Source organism: Lissotriton vulgaris, chromosome 1_1, assembly GCF_964263255.1.
Source record: "Lissotriton vulgaris chromosome 1_1, aLisVul1.2, whole genome shotgun sequence".
Taxonomy (NCBI): domain Eukaryota; kingdom Metazoa; phylum Chordata; class Amphibia; order Caudata; family Salamandridae; genus Lissotriton; species Lissotriton vulgaris.
The window spans coordinates 1,648,809,845-1,648,827,836 of NC_141685.1; the positions used below are offsets into that span (position 1 = coordinate 1,648,809,845).

General features: G+C 48.0%; 1 pseudogene; it reads right to left on the reverse strand.

Annotated features, from left to right (window-relative positions):
* LOC147750979 (uncharacterized) overlaps positions 1-13,951 on the reverse strand; it is a 69,342-nt pseudogene extending 55,391 nt beyond the window's left edge.
* Between the last annotated feature and the right edge of the window lie 4,041 nt (positions 13,952-17,992).

Consider the following 17,992-nt stretch of genomic DNA (forward strand, 5'->3'; position numbering starts at 1 on the left):
CATCAATTTCCATGTAGGGGCGTCTCCAAGAAATTGGCTATTTCCAAATCGGAGATTCATCAGCTTCAGCTTTGCCCTTTGGCTATTTGAGTCTCCTAAATATCTTTGGGGTTTTAGCATACCATACGAAGCAATTACTGTCCATGCATGGGATCTCTTTGCCAGTACTGCTTTATCCCATAAAGACGACAATTTTTTGCTTCACCCATTAGGACCCGTACCCTCCAGATATACCCCCGCCGCCCAACTACCCTAGACATGCAAGATCCCCACATTTGAAATCACCAGAGATTCAGGCGGGGTTAAAAAGGCCATGTTTATTCACCACATTGTATAAACATGACAAGCAATAACATGCATATCTAAAATCACAAGTTACAAAATAACTACATTTATGAGCATATCATGCTCCATCACCTTCCCAACCCTAAGGGAGGAACACCATCTGGTTCGCATCTCGCAACTGGGTATCCTACGCCAAGTGCCGTGCACCTGCCCCTTAGAGTGGTGGGTCCCGCCGTTCTATCCTTGTTCGCCATTACCGGGGCCCACCTCTCGACCACCAGGCTGCCCAGGGTCGCCCGGGAGGCTCGAAATCTGTCGCCCTAGCCTCCCCAGCCGGAGGTCACTTCCTCCCAGTGGAGAGCTTGCCATATCCCCCCTCAGAGCTGGCCTATAGAGCCCGGCAAGCCGGCTCCCATCCATCTTGTTTAGCCACTATTTACTGATCGCAGGTCTCTTCTCCGCCACAAGGATGGCCAAGGCCCACAGGTCTGACACCCTCCCCACCTGCGTTCAGAATAAATGACCAAAGTTCTCGGATAAAAGTATCAGTTCCATAGTCTGACAAATGCACCCCATCCTGGTGGTACACTGCTTCTCCGGAAATCATCCGGTACTGGAGGTAGCGCAAGCGGCCCTTCACTGAGCACAACCTTGCTAGTTCGCCGTTCAATCGCCTCACCAAGACGTTCAAAGATCTAGGACGCACTCCTGGGCCCCATGCCCTGCGTGATATCATTTATCAAAACAACAAGTGGTCCTGAGCTTACAAGAATGAGGGAAACAAACTCGGGAGCTGCTCGGGAGCTGCTCGGGAGCTGCTCACGATGGAGCGCCCCATCGTGAGCAGCTCCCGAGCAGAACCGAAGACTGAAACCCGAGCGGACCAGGGATCTGCCTGGCCGCGTGATCCGCCGATTGCACACAACATAGGAGGAAGGCGATCCTGCCCAGAAGCTGCCGAGGTTGGCTGTAGAAATTGTACGCTAACTAAATCGACCTTCTGCAAACCACTGAAACCTCCTATTTTAACCACGCCGGGCTACTATTAAGGACCACAGTTCCTGGCTCACTATTGACAAGACGATTTTTCCGGTGCCATACTCCCCTGATTGGCATATGATCAGGCGTGACTCCACATCCATAACTGCGCCTACATAGAACCTCGGCTTGACTGCACCCTCCAAAATGGAATGATTCTCTTATAATGAAAAAATCGCACTGATGACACAAAACAGACCTGCCTTCCGAGGATAATCTTATTTCAACCCTCCACCTTGGTGTTATAATTGACTTTTGTTCAGGCAAAATTAATTTAATTGTCCTGATGATGATCCCGTTGTAACTGAGCTGGGGATCGAAACGTCGACGACCGTAGAGTAATTCATACAGCTAATTCCATGATATTATTGTTTGTATGAATGACTCCAGGATACACTGTCAATGTGAATTTAATTCAGTGACCTGCAAGCTCACTCTGTTTGCCTGATATCTTTTCTCACTTGCCCCTACTTTCTCACCTCTCTTTCTCTTGCTTGGCACAGGACTGTGCCCCAATGTAACCCGGATGCTTTGGGTTATATGCTGTATTTTGTGATTCTAGACTTATTGAACGAATAAACATTCCCTGGCCGGCTGGTCAGGGAATCCTGAACTATATAGAATTCCATTGTGATCTATATCTATTTGTTTCCCTCATTCTTGTAAGCTCAGGACCACTTGTTGTTTTGATAAATACTTGCCACCCATGGTCCCGAGCGATTTTATGGGTTCCCCTTGTCCCTCCTTGATCAATCTGCGTGATATCATGCCAGACCAGATTATTTTTGTCGATGGGAACTCATGCCCCAGCCAGGCAAACTCTGCTAGTAGGGCTTCTTTGACAGCCAAGCGCCCTCTGTCGACCATGTCGTTGCCACCCAAATGTAGAATAATCCAATCCGGCGATTTGTGCTCTCGTGCCCTGAGCTCCTCGACGATCCGCCTCAAGTGTCGGATACGCATCCCTCCAACGCCGTGCCATACGAATTCGGTCTCGCCCAAAGCGGGCGGTTTCATCACCTCTCTTCGCTGCAAGCGCACCGCCGTGCGACGCACGAAAGAGTGCCCGAGTACCCATACCACGGAAGCGGGCATACTAATCAGAAAGGAGAGAGATGAAGCCGTTAGACACTGCACACATATGTTATTACAACAGTTCAGGCCTCACATATCGCTTATAGCAGTCAGAGGTCCAGCGACCTACACCTTTCACTACGTTGGGGGCGAGACCGGCCCCTGCCGCCAAAGTTGCGGCGCCAATCCTAAAGGAATGAGAAGAATAGCCCACCGCTCCCAGACCCAGTTTCCCCAAGGCCAACCCAAATACTGCTTTAACTAGGTATTGAGACAGGCAATCCCCATTTTCATGGACGAAGAGAGCCGACCCCCCCCCCCCTGCTGGGCGTCGGGCCAAGTACGCCTGCATACGGGATAGGGGCTGGCAGCAAACGGATGGTGACCCCCCTTCCTGTTTGGTCTGTCTTGGAACGTCCCAACCGCAGTACTAGGCCCCCCGAGGAAAGGGAGATATCCCTGAACTGCAACCCTCCCCCATGGTCTACCTTGGAGGCCCCAACTATCTCACCCAGGCGAAAGGCCCCGTAAAAGGCTAGGCAGAATGCCGCCCCAGCATGATTCCCTCGAACGGTGACTGGCAAATAACAGGCAGTACCCCCAAATTATCAATTAAGGTCGGGAGATCCAGAGGCCTACGACAGTCCCACCATGGCCCGTCCAATCGGGCCCAACCCGCTAAGGCCTTCCTGATCAAGAATGAAGCCCCAGGATCCCGCTCCCCCGCCAGTTTAGCGAAGAAGCCTATCGCTGCCAAGGAGGCCCTAGCATAGGACACTGATTTGCCCTGATCCCGCAGAACCTGTAAGAAGGCATACATTGTTTCAGTTGAGAAGATCCTAGCCTCTCCGGCTTGTTCCACAAATGATCTGTAAACATTAAACTGTGACTGATAGGCACGTTTGGTGCGGTCACACAGAGCGGCACCTACCAGCCCCGCTAAAACGGGGCTCCAATTTTCCACAGTGACGTAGGGAACGTCGTCATGCACTCTTCCGCCTGCGGGTGGAACCTCCGGAAGTCCTGCAACTTGGAACGAGACAAAGCGTCAGCAGCATGGTTATCAACACCAGGTATATGCGCAGCCTTAAAGGTCAAATTCAATTTCAAGCATGCCAACACCAACAACTTCAGCAACCTCAGCACATGTGGGCAAGTCGCCCCTTGCCGATTGATAACCTGAACCACTGCCATGTTATCCGACCAGAAGGTCACGACCCTGTCCCTGAAGCGCTCCGCCCAAACCGTAACTGCCACCCAGATGGGAAAAAGCTCTAGAAAGGCTAAATTCCTAGTCAAGCCTGCTAAGTGCCACTACGCTGGCCAAACCGCCCCACACCAGGCATGGCCCAAGATTGCCCCAAAACCAACACTTCCAGCTGAATCGGTGTATAATCCTAGCTCCACACTGGACACCGGCGGCGCGGGCCATACTACCCGGCCGTTGAAATCTGCCAGGAAGTCCCGCCACACCTTGAGGTCCTCCTAAACCCCTGCTTTTAACCTTACCCGGTGATGCTTCTGGGTAAGACCCACCATCGCTCTGGCTATAGACCTCGAGAAAGGGCATCCCATGGGAATGATACGCAAAGCAAAGTTTAGCTGACCCACAAGAACTTGTAACTGATGCAACGTCACCTTTGGACACGCCAAGGCTACCTCAATGGCTAGGGAAAAGGCCTTCACTTTATCCATTGGCAATCTACATTCCCCCGCTACTGTGTCAATTTCGATGCCCAGGAAGGACATGCACGTGTCGGGGCCAACTGTCTTGCTCGGTGCCAGCGGCACCCCAAAATCCTTTAGCATAGCCACCAGCTGACAGGGCCAAAGCGCAGGCATCCGACAATGCGGGTCCCATCACCATGAAATCATCTAAGTAATGCACCACATCTGTACATCCTGACTTTTGCGAAAACACCCATTGCAGCATGGAGCTAAAGGTCTCAAAGTACTTGCAGGAGACCGCACAACCCATAGGCCTACATCTGTCGTAATAAAATTGCTGTTGGGCCTGAAAGCCTAGCAAATGGTAGTCCTCAGGGTGTACCGGTAACAAGCGGAATGCTGACTCAATGTCGGTTTTTGCTAACAACGCCCCACGGCCTAGCTCCCTCACTTTCTGAACCGCGGCATTGAAGGACAAGTACGTCACTGAACACACTGCCGGGTCGATGGCATCGTTTACAGATGCACCCTTCGGTGCAGATAAGTTATGGATCATTCTGAATTGTCCCGGCTCCTTCTTGGGCACTACTCCCAGAGGGGAGCACACATAGTTCTCCCAGGGAGGAGCCGGGAACGGGCCTGCTACTCGGCCTAAGGCCCGCTCTTTTTCCACCTTTGTGGCCACTACTGAGGGATGGGTTCTTGCTGAAACTTGGTTCCTACACTAAGTAATAGGGGGGACATGTGATGCTGGGATATGGAAACCACTGGAAAAACCCTTGAACAACATCCTAGCAGCTGCTCTATCTGGATACCTGTCCAACCAAAAGATCAGCTTCTCAATATCAACAGGAGTAGTCAGTTTAGACTTGGGGAGGCTTGATATCCTTAGAGGCATTACCCCCCCGTTCTTTGGATTTCTTGTTGCCCTTAGGTTCGGGATGGGACGGGTGACCGCAGTAGGCGCATGCATGCTTAAACTTGCACTGCCCGGGGGGCCATGTGCACCCTTTGCCATTGAATGCCCAGCATGTACCTTTCTTCTCGCCCGGCCCTCCCTGGGAAGTCCGAAAGGGCTGCCTAGCCGGGTGTTCCCTAGTGCTCACGCTCTCCAACCAGGCATTGACCTCAACCTGATCCCAACAAATGGAGGGGTTCTCCTCCTTCGCCCAGCGAAACTCCCTATCATATGTCAACCAGGCTGAACCACCATGCGTGAAGTGGGCCTTCACGATCTTATTGGTATAAAACACCAGCGGAATCGCCAACTCTGGCCTTCTTTCCAACAACACTGTCATATAAAAGTGAAAGCAGCACAACCAATTGGTAATCGTCTCCTCAATCCTAGGTCTCCGATCTCGGAAGGAGTGCTCTTTCCCCTCCCTGTCTTTGTAATCTTCCTCTCTTCTCTTTGGCCTGATAAGGGAGAATATGTCTACGTAGGCACCCTTCCAAATCTTCTCTCGCATTTTCACACTCACATGCATAGCTAACATCCCTGACTGGGACAATAAGTTCCCCTGACTAACCCCCACTTCGCTGCTCCTTGCTGTAGCGTCACCAGGCTTACCTCCTGTAGGTGTTACAGCTAACGCTGTCGCGGGGGAATGGGCTCCAATCGCTACACTAGGCAACGCCTTGCGCGACTCGACTAAGAGGGCCAACTGTCTCTGAATGTCCTGCAACGCGCCCTGTTCTGTGGCCAGAGGGGGCCCCCACGGTGCCGCCGCTCCAGCGCTCACTCTCTCCAATACTTTCTCCGGAGCTGATAGTTGGCCCACTAATGTGGAAACCGACGCCAGCAAGCTATCTAACGGATCGCCCACGGCTGCCACTGCGGCCACCGGCTGCGGTGGGAGTGGGGCCGAAGGGACTGTGACTACTGGTCCCGGGCCGCCCGGGGCCAACGCCTTCAGCGCTTCCCTAATCTCGGACAACACTGAACCCACTGGGTCTACTGGCGTGGGTACATTCGGAATGGGGACAGAAGGGTACACCTGCTCTGCATCTAACGGAGGCGTGGGGACGGGACCTACTGATCCCTCGTCCTGTTTCCCCCTGACAGGGCTAGGCCTACCCTTCCCCTGCCTGGCTCCCCCTTTCTTTTTAGGCTGTGCCTTGGATTTCTTCTTTAATGGAGGATCAGCTACCTTTGGTGGCACCCCCCTGCGCGGCTGCTCTACAACCTCGGGCTGATCCCCCTGAGAAGAGTCGCTCTCATCCCGCTATCGGGAGCCTCCTTGCTCAACTTCTTCAGCAGTAATTTCATAATCTGTGCCATTCCGGCTCAGAATCCTTCCGCTTTTGTCCTCCCTTTTTGGGCACCATGCTAACTATCTCTCGCTTCGCGCTACCTTGCTATAACACCTAGCGCGCCCCGCGTTCCCTGCTCCCGCACCCCTAAGCACCGTTCACGCCGCCCGGCAGGAGCCCGCACCCCGGGGAACCACGCACACAGCCGTAAGCCCCGTAAGGTAGCGACACTCCTATCTCTTCCCAGCACCCACCGTGACTCACGGCTGCCCACGAGGCCCTCCGAGGCACTCGACCCCTTACCTGGCCACACGAATGATGCTCGACCCTTCTGCTTCTATAGTTTCGGAAAGCCGGCCTGGATCACGAGAATGGCCAGGTGCCGGCGTGAGCAGTCAGGTATCCAGGAGTGATAGCGGGAACAGAGACCCCAGTCATAAGGAGTTGACCCTAAATAGGCCCAGAGTCTCCACCCCCTAACCCTCGGGTCACGCGATACCGCCGGACCGGAAATGGGTCGGCCGAACGCCGATTGGGCCGACCGCCCGACCAACCACCAGAGACCAGGAGCGGGGGGGGGGTCCGGAGAGGCCGGTTCCTAAGTGCGCGCGTCACGATTCTCCGCGCTTGTCATTATAATTTTATTAAAAGCCACCTTTGAAAGAGGTAAGGCCCATAGTTGTTCCGCATTGAACGTATCTATCGCCAGTTTGAAATATTCATGGGCCTGCTTATGTTTATTATCGCATATTGTCTCCCAAACCACTTTCATAAGCGAGGAATTATTATCCCTTCTAATTTTGTGGCAGAATTTTAAATAAGTTCCTAAGCTATTTAGGTTCTGTCGTTTAAGTCCGGACTCAAGTCGGATTTGTGCCGGTGAAGAATGTCGCGGAAGATTAAACAGGCGTCGGTAGGTCCCTGTCACTAGCTTATCTATGGTGTTGTCAGCACAACCTCTTAAGGTCTCTACTCCATATGCAAGAGTTGGCACATGTTTAACTGACATAATTTGTAATAGTTGGTTAAGGGGAAGCCCTTTTAAGTTATTCTGAAGTTTGGAAAATGCAGCAATTAATGAGTTGTTTCTTCTCTGCAGTGCAGCACACTGGTTTTTATCTGTGCCCCTAGCATCTATTATAACACCCAGATATCTATATTCAATGACAGATTCTAATACAGTCCCCTCCATTCTCAATTTTGTTCTTACAGCCAACCCTCTAGTCACTAGCATTGTTTTTGTCTTTTTTAAGTTAATATTTAGGCCATGAGTGGAGGCGTACTGTGCACTTTCATTAATTAATCTCTGCAGACCCACCTTGGTATAGTTTATTAAAACAATATCATCGGCATAAAGTAAACGTGAAACATTTAAACCTGCAACAGTCTGAGAGTGAGAATTAAGTTCACTAACAGCCTGATTCATGATCGGGCCGTTTTGCGAGGCTCAAATAGCGAATCATAAGGAATCGCTATTTGAGACTCGCAAAACGGTAATCATGTAGGAATCGCAATATTAATTGCGATTCCCACTGATTCCTTATTTGCGATTAGCTAATTGCTAATCGCAAATAAGGAATAACTCCCCATGCATTCCTATGGGCCAAAAGGCCCATAGGAATGCATGGGGAGTATTCCTTATTTGCGATTAGCAATTTGCTACTCGCAAATAAGATAGCGATTTAAAGGGTGCCAGGGGTGTCCAAAGGACACCCTGTAGCACCCCTTAAATGCAAATTGAAACAGGTGTTGCGCACACACATGTCCAAAGGACATGTGTGTGTGCAACATGCAACTTAGAAAAATGCTTTTAAAAGCATTTTTCTAAGTTTTTGCTATTTACCGAGAGGTCTGACCTCTCGGTAAATAGCGGCCCAAAATTGCATTTTCGCAATTTTCAAATGCTTCATGAATTGCATTTAAGGAATCTCAAATAGAGATTCCTTAAATGTAATTCCTTGCAATTTAGCGATTTAGCAATTACCGATTTTTGCATTTGGGATGCTGAATCCCAAATGCAAAAATCGCACTCGCTTTGCGAGCCGATTTAGCCTTCATGAATAAGGCTGTAAGTCTTGATGAAATCCCAGCTAAATACAAGTTAAATAAGGTTGGGGCCAAAACACACCCCTGCTTCAGCCCGTCCCTTATCACCATTTTTTGGGACAAAACTGTGCCTTGGCCCAACCTTCCTCTCGTCCAAATATTAGTATATAGCAATTGTATTGCTCTCAACAAACTCGGTGAGATTCCCATTTTCGTTAACTTGTTCCAAAGAATATTTCTGTGCACTGTGTCAAAAGCTGAGCTAAAATCAATAAAACATAAGTAAAGGTTCATCTTACGGCTTGAATGGTTACGTTGGATTTTAAGTCACACAACTGAAAAAAGCACTTTTAAAAAGTTGTCATTCTCTTTCTCAACCATTTGATGTCAGCAGCCTATATCCTGGGTCACATAACTAGGTATAGCTGGCAGTTGGTCTTGATGTATTGCTCCCAGACAGTGAGAAAAAAGGGGGAATAGGTGTTGCAGGGGTGCAGAATTCCTATAGCCCGATGCCCAGGACATATTGTTTGGGGTCAAGGACAACAAGTTCAGCTGCTGCCCATGCAGGTAAGAGCGCTGGGGTGGTGTGGCAGGGGGATTTCAACAGACGACGACCAGGGAAAATTACTTATTTATTGAATTTTCCCTCATGGTCATCTGTCGAATCCCCCCAATCCGGCCCCACTGCTCTTGCCTACAAGGCGACGGCTGAAGAAGTTTTCATATTTATTTTGTCCTTGGGACAAGCAAGCCCATCCTCCTGTCGCACAAACCTGTTGGCTGCCAGATTACAGTACCACATTATGGATCAAGGAAGGACATTTTCTGCAGTTAAGGTAATATTTGTGTTCATATGTTAATGCGCTTCGACCTTGTATTCATGGTTCATTAATACAAAGCCTTTATTATTAGAGTGCTCTAAGAAAATGTAAGTTTAGACCGTGCTACTGACAGTTGTTCCAGTATAGAAATGTGTACACGTTTGCAAAATTTAACAATATGAGGTCATGTATAGTGCTTCCCTGATGCTCTGATTAGATGCAAAAGTTGAAAGCAAGATTGATGATTCTTTGCCTTCTAAATAAAATGTTGATTAAAAAAAGCAACCAGGAAAGAAGCATTTTGCTAAAATACTGAGAAATTGTAGGTATCATTTCCTTGAAGCATCGTTTAGTAAAATGTGTTGATGCATGCTAGTATTTCCCCAAATTATTCATAATGGAAAAAGCAGTGTAAGCAGTTTCAACAAAATTAGAGGAAACATGGAAATAAACAAGCAGTGGCAAAGCCAATTGTTATCATATAGGCGGTCAGTCTTTTGATTTTATCAATGCCTGTATTATTTTGACATGGTTTTTGTTTAATGTTGTGTAAGATGCCAGGTCTTATCATCATAACAAACACTGGCAAAAGCAAAAACAAATTGGTAAAAAAAATCACACATTGCCACAGTAGTTCCTAGAACTGAACAAAACTACTTTGCGTGCCGATATGATCTTTGTGAAAGAGAAGAATGTTGTTGCTCACAGTGAAGCCAGCTGGTAGATAGGGAGAGAAAATGTAAAGAAAAGCAGAAGATCTTTGTTAATGCCATACCCAAATAGGGGCCCAATTCTTAAACTGAGTCACAAAAGTGCATCCATGCATTAGTACTAATTCCTTGCATTAGTGCAGATTTATGGTTTTACTGAATTCATAAGAATTTTAGAAGCAGGACAGGAAATTGTACTCATAAAATATTAGTGACCTGCATTTTTGCACGAGAAAATATACATGTGTAGATTTGCTAATGCTAAACTCTGAGTGGTAACAAGCTCACTTTCCCTCCAACCACTTTTTTCCCCAACCCTGGAAGCAGTTTTACTTCTGCCCTTATCAGAAGCTAATTTATTTCCAGCGTTTCTCTGTGTGGAAAAATATTAGAGAAGAGCTGCTAAACCCATAAAACATTCTAGTTAGTAGATTTGTACAGACTAAGCCCGGGCGGAGTTGGCGGAGTGCTACTACGTGGAGTTCCACGGAGTTGGAAAAAAAATCTGTGGAACCCCCTCCGTTTCCTCTGCCTAATTTAATTATAAGAAAAAAAGGCAGTGAGCTCTCTCTCTCCCTCATCCTCGTCGTCCTCGTCCACTCAAACCCCTACATTGTACGTCTTGTGCGTGCGCATACGTGCAAGACGTACAAAGCAGGGGTTTACGTGGACGAGGAGTAGAGAGTCACTGCAGTGAGGAGGAGGGCAGACCGAAGATGCCACAGAAGGTAAGTGCCTTTTTTTGTTATAATTAAATTAGGGATGGGGGAGGGGCCGGCAAACTCTGCTCTGCTGCAGACGCAGACTTTTACCTGAACTCGGCGTTCTCAACGGAGCAGAGTTCTGTGCCTGGGGTTAGCAGAGACAAAAATGGGCATTCAAACCATGGGGAACAATTGCTTACTGCTAACTTCAGCCCCAGTATGTAGATCTGCAGAAAGGTGGCAAAATAAGGGAATTGCTAATACTTAAATGTGGTATGAGCTTTGGCAAAACCAGAGATGCTATCTTCCGAGCTCTTATATAATGAGATTGCTCCCATAATTTGTCGCTGCACTTCATGGCATCAAAGGGTTTGTTACAGGACAAGCAGATTCATGAAGCAACCTGTCCCATGGGCAAGAAGATATTTAATTAAATGCCATACCCCTGGGTGTTGGTAGGGTAGGACATATCCGACTTGATGAGGCAGAAGAGCTGTAACCCACCACACTTACACATCACAGAGGCTCTGCCTTAGCACTCTCACAAAGGGTTTGACACTAGTCTTTGTGACCCCAGACAAGCAGGGGTCATGACAAGGAAGCAGGAAATTCCAAGCACCTCTGGGGGTGGAGTCCTCCAGAACCTTCTCTTACTTCAAAGTGTGCACCAGGTTTAAATAGTGGACCCTCCGACCCAACTCTTTAGTGCACCTGTGGAAGACTCAGAAGGACTACTGTGATGCTCCCCATTAAGGACTGCTCATCTGCTGCCCTGCTGCCTGAGTTAAAAGGACTGGACTTGCATCTTGAAACCAGGGCCACCAGAGCTACTCCAAGGTCTAGTTGGCTGATTCTCAATTCTTATCTTCATCAGCCAACAGGGGGGTCTGTGCCCAGACGTAAGCCTCAAACATGCATGGTCTCAACTGCTCCAATTCCCAGACCACTGCAAATGCTTTCCTTTTTACTTCACTCCATCTTTGTTTCTTGGGAAGTAACCTCCTGAAAATAAAGTCTACTGGTTGATTTAGGCCCACTTAGTTTAGCTGTGAGAGCACAGCACCTATTAAACAGCAGCGTTACCTATTCTGTCCACTTCACCACAGCAAATGCCCCTACAAGCTGGGGTTATTTTCTTTCGAATAATTCAACTTCCAGTTTAAATTCAAGTATAATGTTTTATCATGCCATGGTGGTAGTCATTCTTCATCCACCAAGTCCATGATCATATTCATTCAACAAATGATAATCTTCTTAAAGTGAATTTCATCCAGGAAAACAATAATATTGTTATCCCATCCCAAAGCGTTTCGGGCCCAGTACAATTCTGTAAAACATATGATTAACTATGAGGAAATAGGTCACTGCCTATTTGGCTATCTACAAAATCAAGTGGTCATAATGCTGAAATATAAATGAAATGTGAGTTTAATGTTGCCACACACACTCTAGGATCAGAGAGTGAGACCCTTTATGACACCCTACAAACTGCGTCTGTCCGCCACCCCCGAGGTGGAGGGACCGTCCCCAGGGCCAGCGGCGGTGCCTCCATACCAATTTGGATGTGACCGCCACCCTGGCGGTCACATCCCGTATCTTTAACCTTGCTGCGGGTGCTGCTTGAAGCAGCACCCGCCGCAGGGTTAAAAATGCATGATTTGCATTTACATGCACAAAGCTGCAGGCACCGCGCGGTGCCTGACGCTTTGTGCATGTAAATGCAGGAGGGTACCATAGGTACCCCCCATGTGCACCCCCGACACCCTGGGGGCCCGCAAGGGCCCCCCAAAAGCTATTGTCCACATGCTTTTCCACAGCAGTATATCCGCAGCGGAAAAGCATGTTTTCAAACCCATCATAATTTGGCTGGCGGTGTCTTGCAGACACCGCCACCAAATTGCGGCCAACACCCGGCAGATCAGCGGCGGATGGACCTGCCGTCCGCCAATGATCCCACCGCCATCATAATCTGGCGGTGGGTGTTTTGAAGGTCCACAGCGGTGATTCCCCATCCTCCGGGCCGGCGGTGGCTTCCACCGGTCCGGAGGATGCGGAATCTCCGCAATCATAATCGACCCCTGAATACGGAGGATATTCCTTCGAACCACCAGTGTGTGCCTATATATATAGTACTAGAGCACCTATGCCATGCTCTGTGGCATCTGTCTGTCGCCCCTAAGCATCATGGTTGATGCAGTCCGACAAGCGAGTACACTTGTATAGTCATTCGAGTGTTTCACCAGGTGGGTGCAGATTAGTGCTGGCCATCTCTGGACACGTGTTTCTGGATTGTTATCAGATAACAGATACCTGAAAGAAGATACATCGTGGAATACAAACTACACTGATCACAGTCCTTAGGGGCGATCCCGCTGGTGCGTGAGTGGTGTGCGACCCCACCCCCTTTTGACACATCTAGGAAGCTAATGTGCTCTCTCAATGAAGTCTCTTATTTCAATTAGCCTGTTCCAGTTCTCCGTGGCAAGTAAATATACGCTAGTTCATGCCTTTTCCGATCCACTGGAGATAAAAGCTCCAACTGAGTCAAACAATATCCAAGCCAAAAAACATATGGGCGGTGCTCAAGAGAGAAGAGTCACGGAGCTCCAAGAAAGTATGTTAATCAGAAGCGCCCACCTCTATTCAGTGTACGGAGAGGAGGCGCTGTACAATTGACGTTCCAAGCCTCAGCCAGTGTACATTCAAGCCCAACAATGCTCACGTTACCGCGAAAGCAGCAGGCGCCGGTTCCTTCTCACAGCGCGGCTACTTCTCACAGCGCGGCTCCTTCTCTCAGCGCGGCTTCCCGGGTCAAAGGGCACAGACGAGCCGTGCAGCGGAAAAGTCTATCAGCGCGGCTTTGCTCGGTCTCCGCTTACTCCGAGCAATCAAATGTTTTCCCAAGGAAATAACCAGGGGCCCCGTAAGGCTTAGACAAACGCTTAGGTTCAGGGTAGATAGGCTTTACAGGTGACAAGCACCGGAAGGAAGGGGAGCAGAAAAGATATAGCAACAGTGAGAACTAAGCAAGGACACAAACGACAGACTAATCAGCAGGCACTCTGGGAGATGCAGTTCTCATGTTAAGGGCCTAAAACGTGACAGAACCCCCTCTCTAGGACCGACGTCTCGGCGGTCCACCAGGCTAAGAGGGGTACATAGCGTGAAAACGCCGCAAAAGGCTAGGGCAGTGGAGATTAGAATGAGGCTCCCAAGAGCATTCCTCATGCCCATACCCTTTCCAGTCAATCAGGTACTGTAAGACACCCCTCACTCTCCTAGAATCGAGTACAGCTCGCACTTCATATTCAGTGTCCTCATCTATATCCACAGGCTGTGGCCTCCCCATTGCTCTAGTACCTGGCACATACAGCTTCAAGAGAGGCACATGAAACACTGGATGTATGTGCCATGTAGGGGGAAGACGAAGCTTCATGGCCACCGGATTGATAACAGCAAGAATGGAATATGGGCCAACAAATTTGGGTTGCAGCCTTGTGTTCCCCTTCAGTTTGAAGTACTTCGTACTCAACCATACCTTGTCTCCTATTGTATACACTGGTTCAGGGGTTCTTTTTCTATCAGCCTGCTTTTTGTCATGGTCTCTGGCTGCCACCAACTGCTCTCTGGCCTCCTGCGCTATAGAGATAAGGTGAGCATGGTGCTCCTGTATAGAAGGAAGGGAGGAAACACCAGGGTGATCAAAAGGCTAAAAATTGGGATGAAAGCCATGAAGACAATAGAAGGCTGAATATCCCAAAGATGAATGGGTAGCGCTATTGTAGGCAAACTCCGCCATCCACAACAACGTTCTCCATTCCTCACTCTGTTGCAGAGTAAAACACCTTAGATATTGTTCAAGTGTTTGATTAAGTCTTTCAGTTTTCCCGTCTGTCTGGGGATGATAGCTTGTTGACAAACGGGCATCGATATTCAGGATGTCACACAATGCCTTCCAAAACTTAGAGGTAAACTGTGTTCCCCTATCCGTGATAAGAACAGAGGGAACACCGTGTAACCAAACCACATTTTGCAAGAAGACTAGGGCTAATTCCCCAGAGGTAGGCAACTTAGTTAGGGCTATAAAATGACCCATTTTGGTTAAATGATCAATAACCACTAAGATGGGGTTATTGCCGTGACTGAGAGGCATCTCCACGATAAAGTCCATAGAGACGGTGTGCCATGGCGCAGGGGGTATCGGTATAGGGCGTAACAAACCGCTACTTCATTGATGCTGTGCCTTAGCCTGAGTACATACAGGACACTTAGCCACATAGTCTGCAATGTCCTTCCTCAAGTTCTCCCACCAAAAGTACCTAATGACAGTTTGCAAGGTTTTCTGAACACACAAATGTCCACCTAATGTAGAATCATGAGTCCATTTCAGAACTTGATTTTGTAGTTCTGTCGTAAGTACATACAACTGTCTGTCCCTGAAGAGAAGTCCATTTCGAATTGTTCTCTGCTGTGGTTCTACAGCTATCCATGTTTGCACATCAACCAGTTTGACATCCTATTCAACTAGTTTCAAGAAATCAAGGGAGATTGAAATAGCTGAAGCCAATGGAGAGAAGGATGCCTCGTGGAGAATGACTGGTGGATCCTCAGGGTCTGAAGAAAGGTTCCTCACTGCTGATTCTGGTCTTGAAAGCGCATCAGCTTTATCATTTTGGGGACCCGGACGGTATTTAATCACGAAATCAAAATCGGAGAAAAACAAAGACCACCTCAATTGGCATGGTGTTAACGCTCGTGCGCTTTTCAAGAAAAGGAGATTCCGATGATCGGTGAAGATTTCCACTGTGTGTCTGGCCCCCATGAGATGGTATCTCCACTCATCACTCTCTTAATGGCTAGCGATTCCTTATCAGTGATGCTGTAGTTGATTTCACAGGAGGTTAAATTACGGGAGTAATATGCCACCGGATTTAGTTGTCCAGTATCCGGGTTTCTCTGTGAAAGAATACCTCCTATGGCATATTATGATGCATCCGTCTCCATTATGTAGGGTTGGCTAGCATCTGGATGTCAGAGAATGGGAGCAGTCACGAAACATGTCTTCAGAGTTCGGAAGGCACATTCCGCAGGATCAGTCCACTTGAAGTTGGCTCCTTTTTTCAGCAGATAGGGTAATGGTCTTATGATCCTAGAGAAGACTATGATAAACCTCTTGTAAAAGTTTGCAAAACCCAAAAAGCTCTGCAAAGCTTTTACGGACGAGGGAGATTCCCACTGGATAACGGCTTGGGTTTTCTTTTTATCCAACTGGATACCATTCAGGCCGATGACATAACCCAGGAACTCCACTTCTCTTGTGTGAAACAAACACTTCTCCAACTTGGCGTACAACTCATGTTGTTGCAGTCGTTCCAGAACTTCCATCACGTGCTGGACATGTTCCTCTCCCGTAGAGGAATAAATCAAGATGTTGTCTATATAGACTATGCATGAAACATCCAATAAGCCCCTCAACACCTCGTCCATAAAGAATTGAAATGCTGCGGGGGCATTACATAGGCCAAACGGCATCACTTGATATTTGTATAGCCCGTAGCGGGTGCGGAAGGCAGTCTTCCACTCATCTCCTCTACGGACACGCACCAGATGATATGCACCCCGCAGATCCAACTTGGTGAATATCTTAGCATCTTTTAACTGATCCAATAAGACTGGAATCAGAGGCAGCGGGTACCTATTCTTCCTGGTAACTCTGTTAATCGCCCTATAGTCTATACACATCCTTAAGCCCCCTTCCTTCTTAGAGATGAAAAATAGGGGCGACGAAGCAGGAGACGTAGACAGACGGATGAATCCGGATTCCAACAATTTCTTCAAATATTGTTGCAAGTAAGTGTTTTCAGCTTCAGTGAGAGCATATACCCTGCTACATGGAATATTTGCTCCGGGTTCCAACTCGATGACACAGTCATACTCCCGGTGTGGGGGTAGTTTACTGGCTTTTCTCTCACTGAAGACATCTTGATACTTTTGATATACATCCAGAAGTGTAGTGATTGCGTTGACCCCCAACGCTCTTCCTCCAGAAGCCAAAGTACTAGCAGGCGTTTCCATTCTGATTTCCTCGTGAGGATGCGTTGGAGTGCAATGTTCTGCACAATATACAGAGCTCAGTGTAATAGAACGAGCAGCCCACTTAACAACTGGGTCATGTTGGGTTAACCAAGGCATACCCAAGATCAATCTAAACTGAGGAGCGTTGATTAAATCAAAGGATATGTGTTCGTAATGTTCTTGTCCTACTTGCATCACCAATGGACAGGTATGATGACACACTGGTCCCGATGTCAAATCTGATCCATCTACAGCTTTCACTGCTTCGGGTACTTCTTTTTCGATGCAAGGAATTCCCAATCTCCTAGCATATTGTACATCAATGAAGTTACCCGTAGCTCCAGAATCAAGCATGGCGTGTACCATCACGGGTATTTCTCCGGGCCATGTAAGGGTAACACACAAATTACTGTGGGGCACAGAAGGTTGCATGGTATTAGCTATTGCATGAGAGACCTCTTTCACCTCGTCATACTCAAACCAAGGGCCTCTGGTTTGGTTGAGCTTTCTCGTTTCCCAAATCCTGTGAAGGATATTCAACAGCAGTTATGTTTCTGATGCTCTTTGTTTTAGCTTTGCAGTCTCTGATAAAGTGTCCGGGCTTTCCGCAATACATGCAAAGCTTTTGGATGCGTCGGCGCGTTCTTTCTTCAGGACTCAATGGACCTCTGACTCCCCCTATTTGTACAGGTTCCGAAATGTCTGCAGTAGATGCACCCTTCGACGCCACTCTAGGTTTTGTTACTGGAAAACGCAACTCATAGCGGTGCTTATCGCCCTTACGTTCCTGTAATCGATGATCTAGCTGTATAGTGAGATCTATCAATTCTTCACAAGAAGTGGGCATGTTCACCACCTGGGCCAGAACATCCTTCAGCTCCCCTCTCAATCCTTGATAAAACAAGGAAACTCGTTTGGCAGATGGCCAATCAGTCTCGACAACAAGACGGTTGAAATGGGTGATGTAGGTTAATAAATCCAATGATCCCTGTTTAAGCGTCATAAGTTCCCGATCCAAGGACAACATATGTGCCTTGCGGTCAAACAACTTACGCATTTCCTCACAAAAATCGTCAAAACTAGCTAACACAGGATCGTTTTTATCAATTAAAGGAAATGACCAACTCGCAGCGTTGCCTCCCAAGTAAGACAACATAAAGGCGGTCTTAGAATGGTCATCAGGGAAAACAGAGGGTTTGCACATGAAGTGCAGCTTACACTGCCCTAAAAAGGTACTAAATTTCCTAGGATCCCCTAAGAACCTTTCAGGCGGTGCCAATGGTAGTCGAACAGGTTGTATAACCTGAATGGTGGA